The sequence below is a fragment of the Gopherus evgoodei genome, unplaced genomic scaffold, assembly GCF_007399415.2.
Source record: "Gopherus evgoodei ecotype Sinaloan lineage unplaced genomic scaffold, rGopEvg1_v1.p scaffold_145_arrow_ctg1, whole genome shotgun sequence".
In the NCBI taxonomy this organism is placed as follows: domain Eukaryota; kingdom Metazoa; phylum Chordata; order Testudines; family Testudinidae; genus Gopherus; species Gopherus evgoodei.
Window position 1 is genome coordinate 1 of NW_022059808.1, and position 7,054 is coordinate 7,054.

At 48.2% G+C, this 7,054-nt stretch overlaps 1 pseudogene; it reads right to left on the reverse strand.

The window, feature by feature from the left end:
* Positions 1-5,318: 5,318 nt before the first annotated feature.
* Positions 5,319-6,249, reverse strand: LOC115639895 (annotated as a pseudogene).
* Positions 6,250-7,054: the final 805 nt, after the last annotated feature.

The window sequence follows — 7,054 nt, forward strand, 5'->3', positions numbered from 1 at the left end:
CCTCCCTCACCAGACCCTTGCCCATTGCTCCAGGCCTTAGACTCTGTCTTACCCTGTCTCCTATAAAGTGGAGGTCAGTAGCTCATGTTGTCTCGAAGGTAAGGTTCCAGGATAGAATAGGTGACTGATGCCAGTGTTCTTCATTTTCCATGTCATCAGCGCTGGAGCCAGGTGATTTGCAGGTCATTTGACAAAAGCCCTGATTATCCTTGCACGAAGGTGTTTGCTTTTCACACTGTACATGATTGCATTCAGCAGGGGCGGAACCAGCAGGGACATGTAGCCCAGAAGAATCTGAAATAAGGGAGAAGAGCGCTTTCCAAAACTGTGTATCACAGACAAGTCAATGTCTGGTGTATAGAAGATCAGAACAGCACAGAGGTAGGAGAGATAGCTCAGTGGTTTGAGCATTGGCCTGCTAAACAAAGCATTGTGAGTTCATTGCTTGAGGGGGCCACTTTGGAATCTGGGGCAGCAATCAGTACTTGGTCCTGCTAGTGAAGGAAGGGGGCTGGACTCAATGACCTTTCAGGGTGCATTCCAATTCCAGTAATACATATATCTCCATATATTTTACATCGGTCTTTACTACAGAGGATGTAAGGTAGATTCCTACACCTGAGCCAATCTTTTTAGGTGACAAATGTGAGGAATTGTTCCACATTGAGGTGTCAGTAGAGGATGTTTTGGAACAAATTGAAAAATTAAGCAGTAATAAGTTACTAGAACCAGATGGAATTTACCCAAGAGTTCTGAAGCACCTCAAAAAACTCAATTTGCAGAACTACTAACTGTGGAACGTAACCTATGGCTTAAATCATACTCTGTGCCCGATGACTGGTAGATAGTTAATATGATGCTAATTTTTAAACAAGGCTCCAGAGGTGACCCCAGTATTACAGGCCAAACTTCAGGACCAGGCAAATTGGTTGAAGCTATAGTAAAGGACAGAATTATCGGACACACAGATGAACACACTTCCTTGGGAAAGAATCAACAGCATTTTTCAAAGAGAAATCATGCCTCACCAATCGATTACCATTCTATGAGTGGGTCAACAAACATTTGGGTGAAGGTGATTCAGTGGATATAGTCTAGTTGGACTTTCAGAAAGTCTTTGACAAGGTCCCTCACCAAAGTCTCGTAAGAAAAGTAAGCAGTCATGGGAGCAGAGGGAAGGTCCTCTCATGTATCAGTAACTGGTTAAAAGACAGGAAACAAAGGGTAGAAATAAAGGGTGAACTTTCAGAAGAGAAAGGCAAATAGTGGTGTCATCCTGCACAGTTCCCTGGGCTGTCAGCAGACCAAGGCACCGAGGAGCTTCCGAGGCTGCCTCCTGAGGACTGGCCACAATTCCTTGGGCCGCCGGCCAGTTGAGACGCTAAGGAACTATTGGGGTTGCTGCCTATGGCTTGGCTAGCATTCCCTGAGATGATGATTATCACAGGTACACATGAGTAGGAGAGTAGGAAGCAGCCCTGGGAAACCATGGAACCATCTGGGAAGTGGCCTGTTACAAGATAAATGTTCAGTCCCTTGGCTGGGACACAGGAGTTGAGCAGACCCATATCCACCCTGCACCCCATTCCCACAGTCTCTAGCCCCTAGACTTTATTGGTGCTCACCCTTACCTGGACCACTAGCCTGCTTAGCCCACCTGCCTTGATTGCTGGCCAGAGCCGACCCATTGGTTTCCTGTCCTGTCCTTACTGGGCCTGGGGCTCATGGAAGGCTTAGCCACTCTGCCCTGATTGCAGGATGGAGCCCACTCATTGGTTCCTGCCCCATTCTGGCTGAGGGCCTGGGGCTCAAAGACTATTTAAATGCTCTGTCTGGCTTGCAGGTCACAGCCTACCACCCATTGGCTGCCGTACTGTTCTGCTTGGCCGTAGGCCTGGAACACAAGGTGTAGGTTATTCCCCATGTTTTGAGCTCACCTTTACAGGTATGCGGGAGAGAGGAGACTGGCAAGGAGGGACGGCAAAGCAGCCTACAGCCCCTTGCTTGTGAAGCTGCCTTTTCCCTACACTCTCCTCAGAAATCCATTACTTAACCCTCACTGTCACCACCGAACACCCCTACATCTGCCACACACACCAATGTGCTGGAGTCACAGGGTTTCCCAGAAGCAGCTGTCACAGGAGGCTGTGGTAATAAGCCTTTTATCGACAGATGTCAGAAGTGTTGCTCTGTGAAACCCTGACACAGCCCTGATCTTAGGGTCTTAGACTATCTGAGCACCTGGAATATATTTATGCTCCTGCCACCTCTGTGAGGCAGGCCAGGGCTATTATCCACCTGTGGCTTGGCCACGGTGACACATGGAAAGCAAATCTGTGACTCAGGAGAGCTCGGTTTGAGCAGTGCCTGGCCCACAGGACCAGCCTTCCAGCCATCTGAGCGGTGAGAGGCCCAGCTGGATTCTCTTCTGCCACAGCAGAGCTCCCCACAGCACTGCAGAGAGTGGGGATGGCAGGAGCCAGTTCCAGTGATTGATTCACTGTCCTGTTCTCCCTGTGACGTTGCACTGCATGTGCTTTATGAAAAGATGCTTATGAATGTGAATACGATGTAACTGGAATATGTTTTGTGCAAAAGGTTTCTTCTAAGGTATCATTAAAAAGCTTATAATCTACTGAGTTTGTTCATCCTATCTGTTTGCATGTATTATTTCTATGTCTGAAGTTAGGAGAATAAGATATAAACATGTATCAGTGATGTAAACATATTAAGTGGAAACCATTAAGGTTGCTTCAGGATCAATGAACTGTGAATGGCTCTGTTTACTTGCAAACCTTCCTATGTATGTGTGGCCCAGCCCAGGAAGAATGGAGGCTGGGGTGTCACAGGACATGTGATCATGTCACCTGATACTGGAATCCATCTTAAATCTGGTACTTTTCCATTTAGAACAGAGGTGGGCAAACTACGGCCCTCGTGCCACATCTGGCCTATGGGACCCTCCTGTCTGGCCCCTGAGCTCCTGGCCTGGGAGGCTAGCCCCTGCCCCCTCCCCTGCTGTTCCCCCTGCCCCGCAGCCTCAGCTCGCCCATCTGCCAGCACAATGCTCTGGGCAGCAGTTTCTTAATGTCTTAGACTTGCATGTGTTTGTCATTTATTTTGTTTGGAAACTTACTTTTTTTCTGTCTGTTGTTACTTGGAACCACTTAAATCCTACTTTTTCTATTTAATAAAATGACTTTTGTTTATTAGTGAACCCAGAGTAAGTGATTAATACGTGGGGGAGCAAACAGCTCTGCATGTCTCTCCATCAGTGTTATAGGGGGTGGACAATTTACGAGTTTACCCTGTATAACTTTATACAGAGTAAAACGGATTTATTTGGGGTTTGGAACCCATTGGGAGCTGGGTTTCTGGGTGCTGGAGTCAGACAACCTGCTAAGGTGTTTTCACTCCAAGCCTGCAGCTTTGAGGGTGTGACCCAGCCTTTGGGTCTGTTTGCAGCAGGCTAGTGTGTCTGCCTCAACAAGGCAGGGTTCTGGCCGTGCCAAGCTGGCAGGGAAAATGGACTCTCAGATAATTTCAACACATCATGTGACAGTCCCAAGGGGATCTCTGTGAGCGAACCTGTCACACTCCCCGCTGCATCAGCAGAGTTTAGAGCAGCCTGGGGGTTGGGTTGACTTCTACCCAATGGTAACAGCTTCCAAGAGCACAGCCCACTCTAGATGAGTGTCTCCCCAGAGTGCCCCCTTGGGGACTGAGATAGCCCTGCAGGAACCCTGCCCTTCCCTCTACGGGCCTTGCAATGACTTACTCTCAGCCTGGAATATTTAAGACCCCCCTTTGTGAAGTCACATTAATTCAGTATCCTCCAAAACACAGATTCTCCTACCCTAGAGCCCCATCCTCCTCCTTTACTCAGGTCCCCTTTCCCCCTGCCACACACATACACAGACACACTGATTGCTGGAGTCGGAGTTGGTTCAGGCTTGCCACACCCACTACCCCATCTCTTCCCAGAAGGTCTTGCCCCTTGTTGCTCCCCTTTCCCTGATGCTCCGGCCCCCAGCCACGTCAGAGCTAGATTGTGATAAGAGATGCTCAGAGAGCTCAGGAAACTCTGAGGAGCCCTGGACACTCCACATTTCCTGGATTTTAAGTTCTGGGGGGTGGGGACAGAGGCTGAGGGGTCCCCTTGGGTCTCCCAGTGAATTTTCCAGGACAGGCGGAGGGTTTGGGGCTCCTCAGAGTGGCTCTGGATCCCTGGGCAACTCTCACCATGCCCCAGCTCTGACTTCTGGTCTGAATAGGGTGTGAAGCCTTCACCAGTAAGGAGGACCAGGGAGTTGGGTGTTGAGTGTACAGATGAGGCAGGGGGAGGGGTCCTGGTGGGAAGAGGCAGAGTAGGGGGTGGGGCGTTAAGCGGGATGTAGAGAGGCAGCGGGGATGGTGCTCCTGCATGTGTCCCACTTTTGCCTTTTGAAAAGATGGTCACTCGACACTGAACGGGCTGGGCTGGGACTGGAGCGAGATGTGCCTCTGCGGGGGAGTTGAGGACCATTTCCAACCATTTTCATTGCAGCACAAATGGATGGTGGGAGAAGAGAATCTGGGCCGGAGGCTCCATGTGTCAGAACCTCACTCGCACATGCAGCTCTGCTCTGCCTCAGTGCGGAGGGTGCACAGCACATGTGTGGTGTTCAGAGCCATCAGCAGAGCTGGGGGATGGGGGTAAGTTGCCTGTGTCTCCTCCATTCATCATGTGTCTGACGTGACTCAATCACAAGCAGCTGGCTGAGGAGGTCGGGGAAGGATGGGTGACCATTCCCTTTCAATAGCCCCGTCCACAGCTCGTGCAGTGCTCATGGGTCAAGCTGCACCCAGAGGGCTCGGGAAGTGCCAGGACTGTGACTACAGAATAGCTCTGCAGCTTTTTTAATGGCTCCTAGATATTTAACAAAGACACTGGGACATTGACAGTCAGGTGTAATGCGAAACAACACCCACATCCCTTCTCTTTACTGAGTGTATCGGCAGGAATTCTGAGGTCAGAGCAGCCACCGATCCAGATGTTTATGGGCCAACATGCAACCAGTCCCCTGGCTCTCCACTGACACAGTCCCTTTGTAAATTCTGCTGCTGCCTTGGTCTCTTTCTCCCAGTGCACCATCCTCCCTCACCAGGCCCTGTCCCATTGCTCCAGGCCTTAGACCCTTTCTGAACTTCTCTCTACAGAGTTTAGATTAGTAGTTCATGTCTTCTTGGGTGTAAGGATGGAATAGGTGCCCTGGCCATGGCCCATGTTTTTCATGTCTCAGGTGACCAGCGGCGGAGCCAGCTGATGAACTGACCCTTCACTTTTTGAGTACTCTGATTATCCTTGCATGAAGGTGCATGCTTTTCAATTTGTACACAGTTGGGTTCATCATGGGCGGGACCAGTAGGTAGACGTAGCCCATGAGAATCTGAAGCAAGGGAGAAGAGCTATTCCCGAATCTCTGTACTACAGACAAACCAGTCCCTGATATGAAGAAGAGGTGGACAGCACAGAAGTGAGAGACACAGGTGCTCAGTGCCCTGACGCACTCCGCATGGGAGGCAATGCTCAGCACTGTTTTCTGAATCATTACATAAGATAAGAGGATGAGCAGCGAGTCCAATATCACTGTGGAGACTGTGACAAAAAAGCCATAGATGCTGCTGACTCTAATATCCGAACAAGCCATCTTAATGATCTCTTGGTTCAAGCAGTAGGAACGGGAGAGGACATTGGCTTGACAATATTGGGAACGTTTCAGGAGAAAGGGCAGTGGGAACACTACAGCAACCCTTCTTAGCACACCAGTCCCATCTTGGCTGTTCTTGGCAGGATTAAGATGGAAGCATATCTCAGTGGGTGAGAGATGGCGATGAAGCGGTCAAAGGCCATCAAAAAGAGCACAGAGGATTCGCTGTATGAAAGCGAGTGGATGAAGAACAGCTGGGCAAAACAGGCATCGAGGCTGATCTCCCTAGCATTAAACAAGAATGTGCCCAATGTTGTTGGCATGGTGGCTATTGATAAACCAAGGTCTGTGACTGCCAACATGGAAAGGAAAATGTACAAGGGCTCATGGAGGCCTGTATCTGATCTTATAATGAACAGAATGACTGCATTTCCTACTACAGAAATAACATACACTAAGCAGAAGAGGATAGAGATCCAGAGATGGACGTCTTCCTGCCCAGGTGTCGCGGTGAGAAGGAACACTGCAGAGTTGAAGTTGTGTCATTGACAGCTGACATTATGTACTGGGAGGTCCGATAGTTTTGAACCTTTCCTCCTGAAAGGAAAAGCAACAGGAGACTAGATGATATTTAACAAAACATCTTTCTGCTCTGATTGTATTTCTAGAGAGTCCCAGGAGCTCAGGGAAGATCAGCAAAAACTTAATCTTGGATTTACACTGCATGTAAGAAGATAGGCACTCCCAGACTGGATCAGACCTGGAGTCCATCTAGCCCAGTATCCACTGGCCCATTTGATGTGCTTCAGAGGAAGCCAAATGAAGCCCTGCAATAGAAAGCTATGAGATAACCTGCTCCCAGGGAATATTTTCCCCTGACACCCATTATTTATACATATTTTGTACTGTACATGAGGAAGGTTTATAGTCCTTCCAAAACTTTTTAAAATAGTCTTCACTAAGGTAATTGGAATTTCTGGTTACCCACATAAACATACGGTTCCTTTTTGAATCCTGTTGATAACTTGTGGCTGGGAGTTCCACAGTTTCCTTTAGCCCCGTGTGATTTTACACTTTTGACCTTCCCATGGACACCTGTTCTGACCCTCCATTTCTGAGTGTAGCCCATTGTATCATGCAATGAGAAGTGCATGGTGAAATCTGTCATTGTACTTATTTGTTCTGCATTGAAGCTATTTATAAAAATGGTTAGTTGTGTCATTATATATATATATATATATATATATATATATATATATTAATTTTAATTTTCTCCACTCCTGAGAGTCCAAATTATGTCTTTGCCTCTTTTCAGCAAATAGGATAAATTCTCAGGGTCAGGTTCTGATTTTAATAACAATGGC